Consider the following 22,101-nt stretch of genomic DNA (forward strand, 5'->3'; position numbering starts at 1 on the left):
ATTGTTTCCATTCTATGTATATCTGTTACGTACATCCTTGCCGATATCCATCAACTATTTGCCTGATTTATGTTGATTACTTTTCCATCGCGCCGCTATGCCGTCTAACGCTATGACGTAATAATTGTGACTTCAGAAAAATGAACTGTTGAATAATAACACACAGTTTTCAGCCTTCTTTGTTTAATAGGAAAACAAATCAGGTCGTGTTAGAATAAGTCGTAAGAAGTTTTTAAAGGGGTTCATCACAATATTTTGTGCGCAACTTAGTCGCGCAGCAAGCGATAACCACAATAAGCAATTTTCACGATGATTCGCCGCCGAAAGAGAATATTTCTCGGAAATGCTGCGCACTTGCGTAAAAAATCCCATATAGGCCTATATTGAAAATTTAGGTCGTGCAAATTTTGCCTTTTAAAGTGATAGGAGTAGTCGTGGGAAGTTCGTGTCCAAGAAATCATCTTGCTCGATTCGAATACACTTTGGACAGCCAATTAAACTATTTCGTCGTGTAATGATTCAGCCGACTCACGGTCACAAAAATTCCTGAAAATCTTAACGTTTCTCCTTCAAATCTAAATGTGACTGGCTTAAAATATCGTTATATCCTTTTTTGCCCTCACCACAACCCCGCGGCGCGCGCCATAAGTTTTTTTCTAGAGTGGGTGGCGGCGCTCTTAGATTTGCTCTAAAAACGTGTGTCGCATGTATCTTAAAAAGTATATGACCTAGAGTCGTGGAACCATACAAGAATATAATTCAGTATGTGAGATTGTGCATCAGGGGTTTTATTTGACGTTTCACTCAGTAAAAACCAGATTTATGGCTCTTGATTTAGTCAAAAATATGAAAAAATGGCCTGAAAGTATGTGTCGCACGTATCTCAAAAAGTATTTGACCTAGAGCCACGAAACCTTAAAGGAGAATTATTCATAATACGAGTAAGAAAAATAATAACGAAACTGTTTATAAAATTGTGCAATTTGTTTTGCAAGAAAAAAGTTCATACTTTTAGAAGGGTGGGGAAATGAAAAATTATATACTTTTGTGGGTGGGGTGAACGTTGTTTAACTTTTCTTGAAAAAAAAAAAGCATGGATAACCGTTGATATTATTTTTTTGGTTAAGTATTTTTGTCCTAGTTCTAGCTTACATAATCCAAAACTTGGTAAAATTTTGCTAGCTACATTTTTCATATCTTTAGTAAATATTTTGTGTTTTTCTCAGTTTCAGATACTTTCAATATCTTTCAAGAGTTTTTTTCTTTGTAAATATATCTACGTATATGTTGACTTTTTCAACATAATTATAATAGTTTCATTAATTGTTATGTAAAAACAGTAACATCAGAATGAAGTTTTTAAGTAAATAGCTGTTTGCACTTGTTTTATTATGACATACAACAAACAAAAATACCAATTTGGTGTTCATCAATCTATAGATAGGCGAATTTGTAGAAAAAAATCTGCCCGCTTGAAATAATTGTGAAAAAACATCTTTAAACTATATTTGTATTTAAAGTCTCGTTCAGTGGACTTAGAATCGAAAAAGACTGGAATTTGGCGAGAACTGCGTTCATTTACCTGACCCACGTGAAGGTATGGTGTATAAGAAGAGTCATTTTGCCGAGTAAAGAGTTTTACCTTAATTCGGTTAAACTGACTATTATATCAGCTTTAACTATAACTCTTGAAGTGCAAAGGTTCGAGAGATTCTATGATTATATATTTGTAATAAAATTCACTAGATGCTTGAAAGGATGTTTGAATGTATAGACGTAATTGTTGTTATACCTTTCTATATGTATTTTGTGTTTTTGTGTTATATGAGTTTTGATTTGATAGATGTGATACACGTCGTCTAAGACTTTGTTTAGATGTACAATTCACAATGTTGTTTGATCAGGGTTTAAGAGTTACAGTTTTGTTAAATAAAACAACCCAATAGCGACACTGACCAGAAAAGATAGAAAGAAGGCACATAATTTGAAAACTAAAACTGTGCTTAACATTTGATCTTGCTTGTGTTTTAAATGTTATTGAAGAATTGTACAGGAAAAAAATATGTAGGTAACAGGATTTGGCTTGGTTATTGATTTTGTTGAATAGACAGTAACCTTGAATATCGGTACACAAGTAAAGTATAGAAAAGCATTTTATTATATAAATCTATATAGGTTATATAAAAACAAACACGGATTGTAATATGAACAGGCAAACAAACATTCAGTATTGTACCTTTTAGATTCTGTATTGTACCTTCCGTATTGTGTGCATGAACTGACTCAGATCTATAAAAGCGTACATAAAATCTTCACTTAGTTAATATCGATAAACATTGAAGATTTCGTTCGATAACACAACAAAAAAAAAAACAACAAAAAAAAACAAACGGTACAGGTATATACTAAAAGGGTCATTATAACAGTAGCTAGATCTGGGATTTTGTATTCGGCTCTCGTGGATTTTGTAAGGACGGAACACATTCGGCGCATGTGCGCCTCGTGAGATCCGATCTGGCAAAAATCCACTCGAGCCGAAATACAGCATCCCAGTTCGAACTACTGTTATAATAACCCTATTATATCACACATGAAAGCAACCATCAATACAGTCTCTACGATAAAAGAGCATGTTTTTTTATATGAATTGATATCAGCATTTACATTATAGTTTCCTTTTGATGCTTCATTATATATTGATCTCAGTTGTCTACAGGCGCAACTGAAAGTTAGATAATATCTGAGGATCTTCATTACTACGAATATTCTCGACTGATTAGGATTGTGATATATAGAGGATATTTGTTTGTTTCAGTGTAAGATCGAAATATATTTCACCGAGTGAACACTATAATGCAATATTTTCACGAGTGGCGCAGCCACGAGTGAAAATGTAAATTATGGTGTTCACGAGTGAAATATATTTCGATCTTACACTGAAACAAACAAATTTTCTGTTTATTTTATGAATTTTTAATGTTTTTAACCAAATTATATTCAGTTTGTCCGCGCAACGTCACGTGCATCGCATCATAATGTCATAATGTCGTGACGTCAATATTTCTTTGTAGAAAAAACTACAAATAGTTCTATTACCTTTCCTGATTTCTTTTACCTTTCATCATGATAAAATTTAAATATGTATGATCCTTTTATTATTTCTATACATCTTTACCTTTACTAAAAATATTTTGCAAGGAAATTCCAATCATTTATAATTCATATCATTGCGAATTCAAATGTAGTTCCATACCAGTGAAAAATAAAAATGATATTTTCACTGTTTGAAACAGTGAAAATATCAATTTTATTTCACTGATAAATTTCAGTATTTCACAGAAGAGCATAAAATAAAAACAATTTACCTTGTCTATTATTGTGTCGGGCAGAGAGTCCAAATAGTTCTTAGAAATACTATATTTTACATGTTCAGATCATTGTTGATGTCTATTACAGTAGAGCGTTGTCGGGTATTCTGGAACCGTAGGCAGTTTTGGTCCGCATCTCATATTTTTGGCAAGGAACATTGTTCCGTAATCGTTCCTAGTCTAAATTGATAATCAAGTCCACTTGTTTTTGCAGGCGTCTACACGTCGTCTGCATATTCAAGTCATTGCCGTTATTTTAACTTACTGTGAAATTTGAAGCGCAAAATCTTTTAGTTACTTATACCCATAAAAAAGGGACAAAACACCTGACATTATAACAAATAAAAAAATCGCATTTTAACAGTTTAATAGTATTTTCTAGAGTGGAAAACATGTTCGTATCAAAATCAAAGCGTCTGCTTGTTGTTATCGCTGCTTAATGATGCATTGTAAATGGTTCCAAAATACCCTACAACATTTTATCGCTGTCGGGTAGATCTATATTGGAACCAAATGTCATAAGATTGATAAAATTCCTAGGCGTTTTTAGAATGAGTCGGGCCAGATCCAGTGCAAGCAGAATTGCAAATACACAAACGAAACTTTAAGTCATGCTGTAACTATAAGAAGAAGCATTTCGCTTCACAAAGCAGCTAAAACATTTGGTATGCTCAAAACAACTCAATTAAAAATAATTAAGCCTGGAATTGGGGCTCGCAGTGGCTCTTGAACTTATTAACGAAGGAAGAGGAGGACATGCTTGCAGACACGGCAATTACCATGACAAAAATGAGATTTGTTTTATAAGCTAGGGCAGTTCTAAATCCTAGACACCGTTCAAAGTATCATACCTTAATTATGATGGTGTGGCTTCTCCTGTTGTAGATTTTCGACCAGGTAAAGATTGACATCATGTCATTTTAAAGTGACACTCAGACACTCAGAATTAGCTTCTAGAACAACAATTAGCTATAGAGGTATAACACCCAAAAGAGTTGAGCATTGGTTTTCTGATATTGCATTTTTTTGTTGTTCTTTTTTGTTCAAACTTCATGTCAGTAAAAGAGAACGATTCTCTAATATGGAAAGATCTCAGTAGGTGGTTTAACGCAAATGAATCTGGTTTTCTCTTGTGTCCTAAAAGTGGCAAAGTACATTGTACTTGCTCCAAGGGGTGTACCAAACATATATGATATACAATTTTACATCATCTGATAACACTCGGGTAACTATTCTAGCATGTATGAATGCTGTTGGTTTATATCTAGGCCTCTCATAGTGTTTGCTGTATAACCCTCTGGAAGATTTCCCAGATGCTATTCTTGGGCGCACAGACACAGGGAGGATGGACTCAGAACTGTTTACAACCTGGCTTAAAGATGTGTTTCTTCCTGCGCTAGAATGAGAACTCTGTTGAACGGTCGGTCATCATCAACAGTTGGTTGCTGAAGATTATTGATACTTTTTTGTTCCTTTGTGGTTTGATAAGACTAAAGTTGTGTATTACCTTTAACTGATAATAAACATTTAATACCGAATTAATAAACAGAATTCAGTTAATTCCATTCATCTAATAAAGCATGAAGTTTTGTGTTCAATTAACGTTTGAATCTAATCTTTGTGAAAAAAAAACAAACAAAAAAAACTAAAGGTGTCCCAAAATACCCGACATGTCCCAAAACTGCCTCCAACGGTTGTTATTTTCATCCACATAAATTGCACTTAATGTGCATATGCCTTTACCGGGGCCAAATATTATTCGACCGAAAATGATAGGAAATTCGGAATTTTCATGTCCTGTCCCGAAACAAGCATATGTAAAATCAAGGTTAAAAAAGTTTGTTAGGTGTCCCAATATACCCGACAACACTCTAACTCTAGAAAATTTCATAAATACTTTGTTTATCTTTATAAGTGATCGGATGTTGCGAAGTTCTCAACAGTCATTTTCGATTGTATTTGAGTGTATTTTATTTAAAAAATTGGTTAAGAAGTTGGTGACTTTGCAAACCTGATCAGAAAATTGCTTTAGTAAAATGAATCACAGTCGAATTTTAATTTTTTTCTATTAGATTTAATAATTATTTAGTTTGTTAATTTCTGTACTATTAAGTATTTACGAAAATACCCAGGAGTTCTTGCTTCTAGATCTGTTGTCATACTATCTGAAGAAGCTTTCGTGTATACGAGCACTCCGTAAGGATTTTAATTTACCCAACATACAAAACTTTTACACCTATATAAGAATACAGTTCGGCAACAAATAGAGGTTTTGAATGAGGTCGTAGAAATTTAGCGATGTGCCGTAACCATGGAAACGGCTACTGAAGCTGGTAATCACGGAAAAATGTCATATTTCAAAAAGTAATGGTATTAGAAACTTGATTTTTTCACATTTTTATTAAGCTATGAATACCTATTGTTTGCAGTGATTTTATTCTAAATATCTTATTTAATTTCTTAATTGTCGTCAGCACGTGCAATTTCAGTTATTAGCACGTGCATGCAGTTCTGAACCAACAATTTGCCTCTTTTAATCAGAAAATGTTTTCTGGACTTAATTACAACTATTGCTGATTTTTGACTTGAAATTTTTTTTATAATACGCATGCAATTAAAATTCTAAACGTTTTGATACGTCCGTTTGACACCATTTCATATATTAATGCAGCGGATTGCATGCCATAGGCATGTTCTAATCTCTGGCCTGGCCTGGCCCGGCCCGGCCTGGCCTGGCCTGGCCCGATGAGCCCAATTTCCGACTGAGCCGGGCCAGGCCAGGCCAGGCCAGGCCATAGATTTCAATTTCGTGAAAGTGATTTCTATAGCAACTTTAAAATCTGACTTTTGGAATAAGTTTGGATATTTCAGACATTGTATAAATACATTTTGAACTCCCACTCTGTAAAATTATACACCTGGGAATAAGCCTGTGGCTAACAAAACTATTATGTCTAATCTAAAGGTGATGCCTGATTAATTGTTATGACTATTATCAGGGGATCTCCACCTCAATTGACCCTTGACTGGTGGTTTGGTTTTCCCCAAATTGAATAACCTAACTAATTTTATTATTTTGTCTATTGAGGATTATTTGGTACTGTCCGAAATTATTGAACTAGCACTCAAGAATATATTTTGTATACTTCTGTAAAAAAAATTGTGCCCAAACATAAATAAAAATATAAATATTGAAAATCAAATAAAATATAAACATTTCTTTACTGCCAGGTCGTACATGCAGATAAAGTTGTGCTGATAAACGTTCAGCTACCAATCTCGGGACTGTAAGTTCGAAACACCTGTTTGATCATTTTCATTATCATTTATTTTTTAATTTCCTCTGTAAACTTAGAATGCAGGAAAATTACCACTTATCGTGATTTATTGTTCATTTATTGAAAGAAATACACAAGTATTTGACATTATTCTACATACAAGTTATTACCATAAAATGTTGTAAGAATAAAACCAGTATCAATAAAATGACATTATATTGATTTAATGAAAACAATCTGAATTGAAATCGAACCCACGGTAACATGTGTGAAAGTCGGAGAACTTTTCACTACGCCACTGTGCCATTGGTAAACTTTGCATGTTATTTTGGTCAATTTCGGTTACAAAAATGATGTAAAATAAAGAGTGGCACCTGTCAATACTAACGGACAACAACTTTCAATTTCTAAAATAATGCTACCTCCGTTCTAGAACCTGGGATAGTATGGTGCGGGGAAGCGATATATAAATTTTGTAGTTTAGGTTATACACATACTGAATATTTTTGTAAGATTGTTTTTATATTGATCTAAGTATGTGGAAAAAAATCATACAAAGTCTTGTGAAACAGGCTCAAGAGTATCTTTTAGCATGAAATATATCACTTAGAAATAACATAAACACAATGCACCATTATTTTTTTGTGCAAGAAAAATATCAATAATCTAAAATGCCAACACCCTGACAATGAGTTAGAGGTCCCACAATTAATGAATATTATTCTCATTACTTTTCCATAGATTGAACATCAGCTTAACTAAACCAAACACATTAAAAGTTCAACAGAACAGTTAAAAGGTCAGCTAAGGATAGTAGGGACACAACCTGTAATTACAATTCCCATAGAGATGTGTTCTCAGTGCATGTAAATATTCAATTATATTGCAGCAGGTAAACTTATCAATGAAATTAGCCATTAGTTTTTAAAACCAAGTGTTAAAGTTGACTTTAAATAATTTAATTACAGAAAAAATGGGTAGTTATCATTTAGTTACACCATTTTCTTCAGTGCAAATCTGTATTTCAAATAAGATGAATGACGACTAATTAATGATTCTCCAGAGGACTGGTTGACATGCAGCAAGTAAACAATGCAGGTTAATACTGCCTGCTATTGTAATTGTATATTTAGATTTTATGCCATTCATTTGTCTATGTATAATAAAATCTGGCCTGGCCTGGCCTGGCCTGGCCCGGCCCAGTACAAAATAGAGCTCATCGGGCCAGGCCAGGCCAGGCCAGAGATTAGAACATGCCGAAATTATGGCATTTTCATAATCATAATGGGCAACAATTGACATGAATGAATGAAAAATTCATTTGGAAAAATACTTACCTCGAAGTAACTGTTTTGGTCGTTGTGTGTATGTGGGTTTTTTTTTGTTTGTTTGTTTGGGTTTTTTTTTGGAGGGGGTTTGGAGTTTGTATTTTGTTGTTGTTGTTGTTGTTTGTTGTTTAAATACGGAGAAAATGTATGCATTATTGAGAATGCAGCTTCTTATAAATTTTCACTGATTTCAAGTCAAAGGTATCTGAGAAATGATCCGGACAAGAATGGCTCTATAGTTAACTAATATTGAATAATCACAGGGCTAAAACGCGGTGAAAAATCACCGAACCGGATCATGAAGGGAATGCTATACCCCTTAAACTTCTGGTGAATTTTCGCTGAATTCCAGTCAGTGGTTGCTGATGAATACTAAAGACAGGAAATAGTGCTAATGTATACTGAATATTCAAAGCACAAAAAGATCAGTGAAAAAAAAAAATAAACCGACCAGAAAAATAAGATAACATGTGCATATCTTCTTTGGAGTGAGGTTTCCTGTGAAGTCTCGCCAAATTCTAATGAGTTAAAAAGTTGTTACTGTGGAATACTCCGGATGAAATATTGCAGGACAGACGGTTGGATGGACAGACAATACGGCGACATATATGTTTTCCTTCCAGGCAGTGTTAAAACATATCATTCGAAACGCCAATTATATATATATATAGTATACATAATATGGTCCGAGAGCTCACGGACTTTTATTGCAACAATTGAGGCCAAAAGAAGTTTATACTTTTTTGGAAACAATATTTCATATCCTCCATGAAAACCCATTTCTTAAGTGTCAAAGCCGTGCCTATCTATATTTTGTTCACTTATGTTTGTGATAGGGGAGATAAAACTCACTTGTTAAAATTTAGGGGGTAGGGTAAAGTTTACGTCTACCAGTTTTTCCACTGTTTAATTACAGTAGCTATCTGATTGTCAGTAAATGTATATATGTCGACCAATGTCAGCAAAAAGAAATTCATCAAAAAGGAATGAAGGGCAAACTCTATATTTAAGGTCAAAGGTCAGATTTATGTACAAATCACAAAAATTGGCATATCTGAAATTTATTTTTATTCTTAAAAATTAGTTTGTTATCTTAAGTCACTCAGCTTTATATATGTATATGTATATATCAGCCAAAGTCAGAAATGCAAATCTTATTGCTGAACGTCAAGGTCCACGCTGATAATTGAAGGTCAAAGTTCATTTTCATGCGAAAATGTGAAAAATGTTACATTTACTTTTTCTAACGATTTTAATACGTATTCACATTGTTAGTCACTGAAATAATTGTTTTAATGTCTGTATGTCAGGCAAAGTCAGCAGTGCAGATGTAATCCTAAAACTGCCAAGGCTAAAGCTTATATCAAAGGTCAAAGGTCAAATTTGTGTGAAAAATTGCATGAATAGCTTCCTGTTTGAAATATAACAGCTATTTCTGATCATTATTTGTAATTGCTCGTGATTTGTTTTAATGTATATTTGTCCCAAAATGTCAGTAATAAAGATATCGTCTAAAATCAGACAAGTTCAAATGTGATATTAAGGGTCAAAGGTCATTTTCAAGTAAAAGAATGTAAAAATAGCTCTTTAACTTTCTTCTTGTTAATAATATTTTGTCGATATTAATCAACGATATCAGTTCATTTTAATGTATAAATGTTAGGCGTTGTTTAGTATGCACATATAATTTCAAAACATTCAAGGTCAACCATAATATTAAAGGTCAAAGGTCAAACAAGTGAGTAATATCACCTATTTGTAATAATTTTTATTTGTTTAAAAGTATTTGTTATGTCATTTTAGTAACTGATCGTTGTTCATTTTACTGTATATATGTCAGACGATGTCATGGAAAGAAAATAAGTCAAGGTCAAACCTGGTATTCGAATTCAGGGGTCACTTTTGTATAAAAAATCACAAATTGTAGCATACTTACTCATTACTCGTTACTTTGTTAAAAAGGAGATTGTTATAATTTTCTGTTAGCAATTCATTTTAATGTATACATGTCAAGCAAGGTCAGGACTGTAGGTCTGATCCAAATAAGGCAAAGCCAAACCTATTATCAAAGATCAAAGGTCAAATTTGCGTGAAAATTAGCAAAAAAAAAAAACACAGTATTTTTGCAATGATTTTTCTTTATTTTTTGAGGGTATTTCAAAACTATTAAATAATTACTATTCATTTCAAAGTATATATAACAGATATATCATTCTTGAAATAAAAATGAAAAATTAGTCAAGGTAAAATCTGACATTAAAGATCAAAGGAGAGGGCCTTCAAAAAACTCGCCATTATGAAAAAACTGGCTTAAACAAGTTGGGGATCAAATGCAAAGATATTCTGCAAGTCTAGACGAGAGTACAAAGCTTCTGTGCATACAGAGAAGGCAAAGAGACTACCATCCCACCCACTCCTCTCACAATTCGAGAGCAGAACCAAAAACAGACTGAAAAGACCGAGTCTCAACCACATCGTCAAAGAACTGCAAAAAGGGAAAGCAGCAGCACTGGACACAGAGGCAGAGCCGCTCGAGCCCAATGAATGGGTTCCCAGACAATGTGCTCCCAAGATCAAATTGGAGGTGCCAGGAGTAGAAGAAAAGGGAAAGCAACATCAGGCTTACCAACAATCTTTTACGCTAGAAATGATCAACAACCGCTATCTAGTACATGGGAGTGGTGCCTACATCAAATTTTCAGACAGCTCCTCTCTCACACTCTCTCTCTCATCCAGTCGGCAAGAAATGCTCCAACTACAGATCCAGATGCAAGCCCTCACATCGGCGATACTCGAACTGTATGAGCGAGGAGAAAAGGGACAATATATTCCTAACAGACTCCAAGTCAGCTCTTCAGACTCTCTCAGCAGGTCCATCAGACAACTTAATCAGATAGCTGTTGAAAAACATCAATCTGCTGTCTGAGAACAACAATGTAGCTTTTCGATGGATTCCTTCACATGTTGGCATAGCTGGAAATGAAGCTGCGCACAAACTTGCAAAGGAAGCATCCAGGCAAATACAGCCCTAACCTCAAACTTCATACAGAGAAACTCAGACTCTGTGGAAGAACAGCTTTGCGTCAGACTGGAAGAACATAAATGGAGGCTACCTGCCAAATCAGGACAGTCTACACAAGCTAAACAGGCACAGCCAATTAACTGTCTTCCGTCTAGGCACTGAAGACTGTGGCCTAAGAAAACATATAAAGAAGCTGGGTGTTTCAGAGAAAGCTAAATGTCCGTGCGGATCAGAGGAACAAATACAGTTTCACATTCTGCAGAGCTGTTCCTATCTGGAAGAAGCACGCAAGAAAGTTTGGCCAACAGACATCCCATCTGAGACCAAGCTGTGGAGAGATGCCAGCGACCTGCAGAATACGATGCAGTTCATTGCCGCATCTAATCATAAGATATAAAACGGTCATAAGAAGATGGAACGCAGTAAGGAAGTAAGTAAGTCAAGGTTAACATTTAAATGAATTAACATCAAATTATAACAAGATATATTTGAACAAAGAAATAAAAAAAACAGTGCTATCTTTTGAATTTATTACCCGAAAATGAATTTTAAACTTTAACATCAGGGCTGATCTAGACTCATTTCTTATTATATCTTCATTGTTGACATTGACCCATATATATATATACATGTATGAAACTTCAAGGAATAACCATAAGATACTAATAATGACAAAATACCTTTAAACAATGAAAAGTATTGCAAAATGATATTTTTGCAATCTTTCGCTCAAATTTCACCTTTTACCTTTGATATAAGCTTTACCAATCACTGTTTTTGAAATAAGATCTGCATTGCTGAAATTGTCTTGCAAATAAACGTAAGACAGAATTATTTTCAATTAAGAAAATGACAAGATAATTTTTAACGAAGAAGAAATTAAAAATGCTGTATTTTGAATTTTTACATGAAAATGACCTTTGACCTTTAATGTCAGGTTTGACCTTGACTAATTTTTCATTATTATTTCAACAGTGATATTGTCTGTTATACATACTTTAAAATGAATAATGATCAGTTTTACTTGTAGTGACAAAAATAACCTACACAATAAAGAAAAATCATTGCAAAATTGCTGTTTTTTGCGAATTCTTACACAAATTTGACCTTTGACCTTTGATAATAGGTTTGCCTTTTACTTATAGGGACAAGAACTACATTGCAGACCTTGCTTGACATGTATACATTAAAGTAAATTGCTAACAGTGAATTATAACAACAAGCTATTTTTGAACAAAGTAATGAGTAAGTATGCTTCAATTTGTGATTTTTTTATACATAAGTGACCCCTGAACTCCAATACCAGGTTTGACCTTGAGTTATTTTCTTTCCATGACATATTCTGACATATATACAGTAAAATGAACAACGGTCAGTTACTAAAATGACAAAACAAATACTTTTAAATAATAAAAATTATTTCAAATAGGTGATATTATTGCAACATTTTACTCACTTTTTTGACATTTGACCTTTAATATTATGGTTGACCTTGAATGTTTTGAAATTATATGTACATACTAGACATCGCCTAACATTTATACATTAAAATGAACTGATATCGTTGATTAATGTCGACAAAATATTATTAACAAGAAGAAAGTTAAAGAGCTATTTTTTCATTCTTTTACTTGAAAATGACCTTTGACCCTTAATATCACATTTGAACTTGTCTGATTTTAGACGATATCTTTATTACTGACATTTTGGGACATATATACATTAAAATAAATCACGAGCAATTACAAATAATGATCAGAAATAGCTGTTATATTTCAAACAGGAAGCTATTCATGCAATTTTTCACACAAATTTGACCTTTGACCATTGATATATGCTTTAGCCTTGGCAGTTTTAGGGTTACATCTGCACTGCTGACTTTGCCTGACATACAGACATTAAAACGAATTAATTTCAGTGACTGACAATGTGAATACATATTAAAAAAATTAGAAAAAGTAAAGGTAACATTTTTCACATTTTTGCATAAAAATGAACTTTGACCTTCAATTATCAGCGTGGACCTTGACGTTCAGCAATAAGATTTGCATTTATGACTTTGACTGATATATACACATTACATATATAAAGCTGAGTGACTTATGATAACAAACTAATTTTTAAGAATAAAAATAAATTTGAAATATGCCAATTTTTGTGATTTGTACATAAATTTGACCTTTGACCTTAAATATCAAGTTTGCCCTTCATTCCTTTTTGGTGAATTTCTTTTTGCTGACATTGGTTGACATATATACATTTACTGACAATCAGATAGCTACTGTAATTAAACAGTGAAAAAACTGGTAGACTTAAACTTTACCCTACCCCCTAAATTTTAACAAGTGAGTTTTACCTCCCCTATCACAAACATAAGTGAACAAAATATAGATAGGCACGGCTTTGACACTTAAGAAATGGGTTTTCATGGAGGATATGAAATATTGTTTCCAAAAAAGTATAAACTTCTTTTGGCCTCTTTTGTTGCAATAAAAGTCCGTGAGCTCTCGGACCAATACTGTATATACGAGGAATCTTTCCAAATATATGCCACACTTAATTTACCCATCATACAAAACTTTTTTACTATGATAAAACAATTAAGTAAAGTAAGAACTGACATTTAAGATCGGTCGTAGAAATTTAGCGGTGTGCCTTAACCATGGAAGAGGCTACAGAAGCTGGTAATCGCGGAAACTCGAAAACTTTCTTTTGTCATATTTCAAAAAGTAATGGTATTAGAAACTTGATTTTTTCATATTTTCATTAAGTTATAAATACTTTTAATTTCTTAATTGTCGTCAGCACGTGCAATTTTAGTAATAAGCACGTGCATTCAGTTCTAAACCAATAAGGTGCATTTTTTAAATCAGAAAATGTTTTCTTGACTTAATTACAACTATTGCTGATTTTTGGCTAGAAAATGTTGTATAATACGCATGCAATTAAAATTCTAAAAATTTTGATAGGTCAGTCTAACATCATTTTATATATTAATGCAGCGGATTGCATGCCATATAAGCTATTAATTCGCTTCCTTTTTCAATACATATGGACAATGAAGTTAATTAATAATGCGTTAAATATCGGCTTGGGATATTTAATAGATATTATATGAAAAACAACAAAGTTTATTTAATTAATTGTTGGAAAACATGTGGATAAATTGTTTTTGTGACATTGCCTTTTGTTAGATGTCAGTATTACATAGATACGCTTAGCATATTATAATGCATGCATAAAATTGTTCCCTTTTTCGTTGGTATTTTTACCATTACTGTTACGAAATCAAAAATTTTAGATTTGATACTTCAATTGTTTTATCAATTAATCATATTACCGGACTTTAAATTTCTTTATAATTCACTGGAACCATTATCGGAGTAAACGAGGCCTAGAGTAAAGGATCCCAGTGTGTGTAGAGCGGTTCTACCAAAGTGATGCTAATGTAGGGATAATACACGTTTTTTTGTGTATTAACGTCTGCAGAAGCCCGCGGGATTGTTTGTGACCGAGACCGAAGGTCGAGGTCACAAACATATCCCAAGGGCTTCTGCAGGCGTTAATACACAAAACAAACGTGTATTGTCGCTATTCTTGCATAAAAAACATTACACGACGACTAAATGCATTGTTTTCATATGTGATGACTTGACGATTCCGGTACATCTTTTATTTACCATTCTTGTTGTTCTTGGAAACGGTAACATGTTTTAAATATCCATAACCGGGGCACACATAACAACAACACTACTAAAAGCGTGATTTGAAGGTTTTTGAGCATCTTATTTTTATTTTTAGTTATTACAAACGTTACATTACACATAATTTTGCATATAACTTAAAAATCTGATAAACAGGAACACAATTATTTTAAGAGTAACAATTTTACATTCGAATTATTTTGAGTACGAACAAACAGAGTACGGATGAGTACGAAGCTAGTGACTAGTTTTCGAGGTTTATTATATGAATTCTGCGAACAATCAGGTAAAAACAAACCGACTGATACTAACAAAAATCCTTAATATAATACCTAAAAACGGGCAATAGCACAAGTTACACGCGATACTTATTTATTCACAGTTATTTACAATAACTGAACAGACGCTTTGTAAAGGGAGTAAACTCTAAGAGAAGCTAGTGCGTACATAGATGGGGGCAGTACGTTTGGGGTTGGAAACTGATACAGCTTAACATACTATGGATTACATTGTATCTATAATGCTACAAGAAAAGGTTATTATGGAAGAAACAAGATGCAGATGCCAAATATCAGTCTGCGCAGAAATACATACATACGTACCTGGCAAAGCATTTCAAAAATAAAAATCATGTATTAACAGCACGTGAATTGCCTTGTTTGCACACGATTTTTCTCCCGTTTATACATGGGCGGATCCAGTGAAAAAAGTAGTTTTTATGCAAGAATGTACATGTAGAAAGAATGTACGATGAAATTTGCGAAAAATATTAATGTTTTGCGTATTTCTTATTTTCGGGGTGGGTCACTTATTGTTACTCTGTTGAAATCTCGTATTATGCAATAACTTTCCGGAGATATCATCAGCATTGGTATGTTATCAAATACTATATATTTTGTATATAAACCGGATGGAAAAATAAAAGGAAAATACGATGTTTTTGAAAGAGTATGTCTGTATTTCTTTCATGCACATTTGTAGTAGCAATATACATCCTCTGCATGCGGTTACGAAGAAAATACATATGTTAAAGTGACAGTTTGCAAAAGGATGATCAGTAAATGTTATCTTTATACATTTTCATTCCGGCTCCATTGCTTCAATAAGTCGCATATTTCTAGATATTTTATATACAAAACACTTTACAGTTTATTGACAAATTGAAAAACAAAATGAAATCCAAATGATCGTTTTACTATGATGACTTACATTCTAAACATTAAAAAACATACATATACCATCATCTCGTTTTAAAAAGCAAACAGAACGTAAGTATAGGACTATGTGTAAGGACGAATTTCAAGTGTTAATGAGTAACTGCGGATGGCCAAACCCCGGATCCCGCCACCCCCACGCACTACCACTTACTCAAATTGAGCAATTTGAATAAATCCTAGACGTCTAAGTGCTAGGATTTATTCTTTATTCTAACACGACCAGCAAATAACCTACATACATGTAGAGCAAAATCTATCTCGGGTTATTCTGCAATAAACCACTCGCGTGCAATGACGTCATCCGATTTAGGTGCGTAGCACGGTAGTAAAAAGTAGTTACCATTTTTTCTAACATTGTTGATACTAGAATGTCGTGTTAGAATCGAAATAATAAGTTCCCAAGTGTGATTTATCGTAGAATAACCCGAGTTGTTCGTTCTTATGCGAAACAATATATATCACTCAGGCCGACGGCCTTCTTGTTATAATCTTACGGATAAGAACTCAGAACTCGGGTTATTCTATGATAAACCACGCTTGGGAACTCATTATTTCTTAATTGCAATTTTGTACGACTGTTCCGGTACTTATCAATATGCACACGATATTAGAATCAATTTGCTTTGAGTGAAAATACCGAAATGGTACAAGGTCACATTCTTCATTTGTTTCATATAAAAAATTAAATCTTGAAACTTCATTTTCAGTGCTTTACAGCATTTCAGTGATATAAAAACACATATATAGCGATAAAATATAACATGTTTTCACACCAAAAATGAAAAAAATATATATATTGAGATGCTAGGTTACATATATTAAAGAAACATTATCTGTCTGAAAAACATCACCATGTGAAAATACTTCCATGAAATTTGTCATTTAGCGATAACCCGTATACATGTAGACACGGAAATTCACAGTGAAAGTGATCTAGATTTTTTTCAAAGCTATAACTGTCACATCCTTATCTGGCTCATATACAAGATCTCATCAACAACATGGAACTACATTTTTAATTGCAAAAACAGATCATCTAACATCATCTTACATGCTTGGCGAACTTCTCTTTTTGTAACACTGGGGCTCATTGTCCCTGCGCAATTAGTGGGGACCGATGCGCTATGCTAACTGCCAAAGGCTAAATAAGAAGTTGTTGATGCTAAATATCAAAAGCTTAATGTTAATGTCACATACTTAATGCTAAATTCTACGTACAAAATACTATATGCCGTATACAAAATGCTAAGCAGCAATAACAAGGCAGAGACTGAAGCACTCATGAAGGCCTTTTCAATGGTTGAAGACTCGACAGATGAAAGCTCCTCGGTCGTCTTTCTCACATATGCACTGTCTGTTATGGAAGTTCTGATCAACAATAAAGCTCCGCACTAGCCAGGAGAATACAGAGCCTGAGAATAACCTGCAAAGTAGCACTTTAGTGGATTACATCCATTGTGGACTTGCAGGCAATGAAGAGGCAGACAAACTGACTAAGCTAGAAGCTCAGTCAGAACAACCAAAAAAACCTGTGAGTTACAAGAAAAAAGTCACCATCATCAAGGCACTAACGAGACCAAGGATAGAGGAAGATGCTTTTCATCTCCTTGATCGGTCTGAACAAGTGATGTTGGTCAGGCTTCGCTCGGGGCACAACAAGCTCAATGCTCACATGTACAAGAAATACAGAATGGCACCATCGCCAACTTGTTTAAGTGGTTAGGAAGATCAGACTGCGGAGCATATACTTCGGAGATGTAAAAAGGCATGACCATGAGCGAGCTGGCTGCGACTTGGCCGATAGATGCAACAATGCACCAGAAACTGTATGGAGGCATTGAGGATCTGCGGCAAACCAGAAGTTTCATCAAGGCTACTGGTCTGACAATGTAGTTGCGAACGAGAAGAAGAAGATAAAAACAAATTCTTTTTGTCAAATGATAAATGGTAATTCTCAAATTATCAGTCTTTGTGATCTTTATCTCTTCAACTAATGAATGTAACTTTTACTCATTTGGAAAAAAATAGATGTCCTGCCTGTCTAATTTAAAGCAATAACGTTGAAGATGTTACAGGGACATGGAACCGAAACATTTTGCTGTAAAATGTTTATTATATAATAGACTAAGATATGTTACAGATACAAAGTGTAACGAAGGCAATGACTTTATAACTGATATATTCAGCTCTTTATTTCGATGGAAACTTAGCAATGAGCATTTTGACATTTATTGTTTTAACAAAAAAAAAAAAGCATTTATCATTGAGAATTACCGTTCGAAAGCCAATATTTGAAATTAAGCAGTTCATAAATAGCATTTTTATTTTGCATTAACATTTTTGCAGTTACCATTGCGCATTGATCTTCAATAGGCATATCGCATTTGGTTTGTTGCATTTTATATAAAGTATTTGGCATTTTGCATGAAGTGATTGGCATTTAGCATTAAGTATTTGGTGTATAGCATTAAGTTATTGGCATTTTGCATTAAATAATTGTCATTTAACATTTGGCTGTATTTATGGCACACCGGCCTTCAATACATATCAAATGCCAAATGCCATATCCTTTGTGCTAAATGCCTATAATGATTGCCAAATGACAAATGCTACTCGTCAAATGCTCTAACTTTGTGAGTAAATGATCTGTATCCCTTACACTAATGACTGTTACTTTTAATCATGTGAAAATATATGAAATTCTATCAGCCTGATTTGAAGCAATAACATATTCTGAGGGTTAAAGATGACATGATCGAAACTTTTCACTCGAAAATGTTAAGAAATATTTTTAATAGTGACAAAGTTATGTTACAAAGGTCAATGACTATTTACAGGATGCATTTATACACTGATATTTAGCTCTTTACCTCAATAAGTACTTAGCAATACGCATTTGGCATTTATTGTTTCGTATTTGCAATTAACAATGATCATTTATTGTTTGGCAATTACCATTTCACAGGCAATATTTGACATTAAGCATATAGCAAATAGCACTTTGCAATAACTGTCATTTAGCATTTGGCAATTAGCATGGCACACTGGCTTCCCTTAGCCTTCCATAGTACTTAATAAATGTCATTTCGTTTTCAAAACATTTTGCATAAGGTGTTTGGCATTTAGCATTGTTATCTGATTTTCCCCAGGTTTTCATATAAACATGTACATTAGCATCACTTTGGTAGAACCGTTCTACACACACAGGAAGTCTTTACTCTAGGCCTAGTTTCCATTATTGTACTGCTAAACTATGGAGAGAAGTCCGGTAATATGATTGATTATTAAAGTGATAGAAGTATGAAATCTAAAACACTCGGATTCGTAACAGTAATAGTAAAGATATCAACGAAAATGAGAACAATTTTATGCATGCGTTATATGTTAAGCGTATCTATACAATACTGAAATACTGACAGGTAACGATGTCACAACAACAACAACAACAACAACAACAACAACAGAAAAACACAACATAATTTATTCACATGTTTTCCAACAATTAATTTGATAAACATTTTTTTAAATATTACATATGTTAAATATTCCAAGCCGAGATTCAACGAGTTATTCCCTAACTTCATTGTTCATGTGTATTGAAAAAGGAAGCGAATGAATAACGTATATGGCATGGGCATGTTCTAATCTCTGGCCTGGCCTGGCCTGGCCTGGCCTGGCCCGATGAGCTCTATTTTGTACTGGGCCGGGCCAGGCCAGGCCAGGCCAGGCCAGGCCAGATTTTATTATACATAGACAAATGAATGGCATAAAATCTAAATATACAATTACAATAGCAGGCAGTATTAACCTGCATTGTTTACTTGCTGCATGTCAACCAGTCCTCTGGAGAATCATTAATTAGTCGTCATTCATCTTATTTGAAATACAGATTTGCACTGAAGAAAATGGTGTAACTAAATGATAACTACCCATTTTTTCTGTAATTAAATTATTTAAAGTCAACTTTAACACTTGGTTTTAAAAACTAATGGCTAATTTCATTGATAAGTTTACCTGCTGCAATATAACTGAATATTTACATGCACTGAGAACACATCTCTATGGGAATTGTAATTACAGGTTGTGTCCCTACTATCCTTAGCTGACCTTTTAACTGTTCTGTTGAACTTTTAATGTGTTTGGTTTAGTTAAGCTGATGTTCAATCTATGGAAAAGTAATGAGAATAATATTCATTAATTGTGGGACCTCTAACTCATTGTCAGGGTGTTGGCATTTTAGATTATTGATATTTTTCTTGCACAAAAAAATAATGGTGCATTGTGTTTATGTTATTTCTAAGTGATATATTTCATGCTAAAAGATGCTCTTGAGCCTGTTTCACAAGACTTTGTATGATTTTTTTCCACATACTTAGATCAATATAAAAACAATCTTACAAAAATATTCAGTATGTGTATAACCTAAACTACAAAATTTATATATCGCTTCCCCGCACCATACTATCCCAGGTTCTAGAACGGAGGTAGCATTATTTTAGAAATTGAAAGTTGTTGTCCGTTAGTATTGACAGGTGCCACTCTTTATTTTACATCATTTTTGTAACCGAAATTGACCAAAATAACATGCAAAGTTTACCAATGGCACAGTGGCGTAGTGAAAAGTTCTCCGACTTTCACACATGTTACCGTGGGTTCGATTTCAATTCAGATTGTTTTCATTAAATCAATATAATGTCATTTTATTGATACTGGTTTTATTCTTACAACATTTTATGGTAATAACTTGTATGTAGAATAATGTCAAATACTTGTGTATTTCTTTCAATAAATGAACAATAAATCACGATAAGTGGTAATTTTCCTGCATTCTAAGTTTACAGAGGAAATTAAAAAATAAATGATAATGAAAATGATCAAACAGGTGTTTCGAACTTACAGTCCCGAGATTGGTAGCTGAACGTTTATCAGCACAACTTTATCTGCATGTACGACCTGGCAGTAAAGAAATGTTTATATTTTATTTGATTTTCAATATTTATATTTTTATTTATGTTTGGGCACAATTTTTTTTACAGAAGTATACAAAATATATTCTTGAGTGCTAGTTCAATAATTTCGGACAGTACCAAATAATCCTCAATAGACAAAATAATAAAATTAGTTAGGTTATTCAATTTGGGGAAAACCAAACCACCAGTCAAGGGTCAATTGAGGTGGAGATCCCCTGATAATAGTCATAACAATTAATCAGGCATCACCTTTAGATTAGACATAATAGTTTTGTTAGCCACAGGCTTATTCCCAGGTGTATAATTTTACAGAGTGGGAGTTCAAAATGTATTTATACAATGTCTGAAATATCCAAACTTATTCCAAAAGTCAGATTTTAAAGTTGCTATAGAAATCACTTTCACGAAATTGAAATCTATGGCCTGGCCTGGCCTGGCCTGGCCCGGCTCAGTCGGAAATTGGGCTCATCGGGCCAGGCCAGGCCAGGCCGGGCCGGGCCAGGCCAGGCCAGAGATTAGAACATGCCCATAATTTCATCAGTATTTCACTGCTCGCTGTTGATGATATCTTGCTAGGGTAGAAACGTTAAACTGGTAACGGATCTCATCTTCATTACCACAATACAGCCATGCAGGTGGACGTTCACATCCGTACCTACAATCAGTCATATATTCTTTTTCTTGCATGCCGAATTCTACAAATAATAGGCTATTGGTATTTTGCCGAACGGAACGGAATCATGTTTGGGGCACCCTTTGGGGTATAACTGCAATGTTACAGGATCTGGTTTGAATATTAAGAAATTATTACTTATGAATAAAAACTATTAAACTAAATCCCTTAATATCATTAATTCACTCATTTAAATTATTTTACTAGTCTTATTGAAAAAGGACATTATCTGGTTCCGTTCCGTTTCGTTAAATACCATTACCTATATCGGTAATGGTACTTTGCGGAACGGAACGGAACCAACTTAAACAGATATCACACTCATCTGCAATCTTACACTGCTCATAAAAAGTTTCATCAAAATCTGCATTATGATCCCCGTTATAAAGGTTCGCGAAATCAAATTCCCATTTTTCGAAAACAACATTTTCATCCAAGCAACTATTTCAACTGTGATAGTAGAGTTTTAATTTCAACTGGGATAGTAGAGGTTTTTTCTTCAAGTCGGATAACAAGTTTGATACCGAGTGCTTGATACCGG

General features: G+C 33.7%; 1 protein-coding gene across 1 annotated transcript in view; it reads left to right on the forward strand.

The window, feature by feature from the left end:
- Window positions 1-22,101, forward strand: part of LOC123533519 (uncharacterized) — a 32,594-nt gene that overhangs the window by 5,951 nt on the left and 4,542 nt on the right. The gene's annotated exons all lie outside the window — the stretch shown is intronic.

The sequence above is a fragment of the Mercenaria mercenaria genome, chromosome 12, assembly GCF_021730395.1.
Source record: "Mercenaria mercenaria strain notata chromosome 12, MADL_Memer_1, whole genome shotgun sequence".
NCBI classification, from domain to species: Eukaryota; Metazoa; Mollusca; class Bivalvia; order Venerida; family Veneridae; genus Mercenaria; species Mercenaria mercenaria.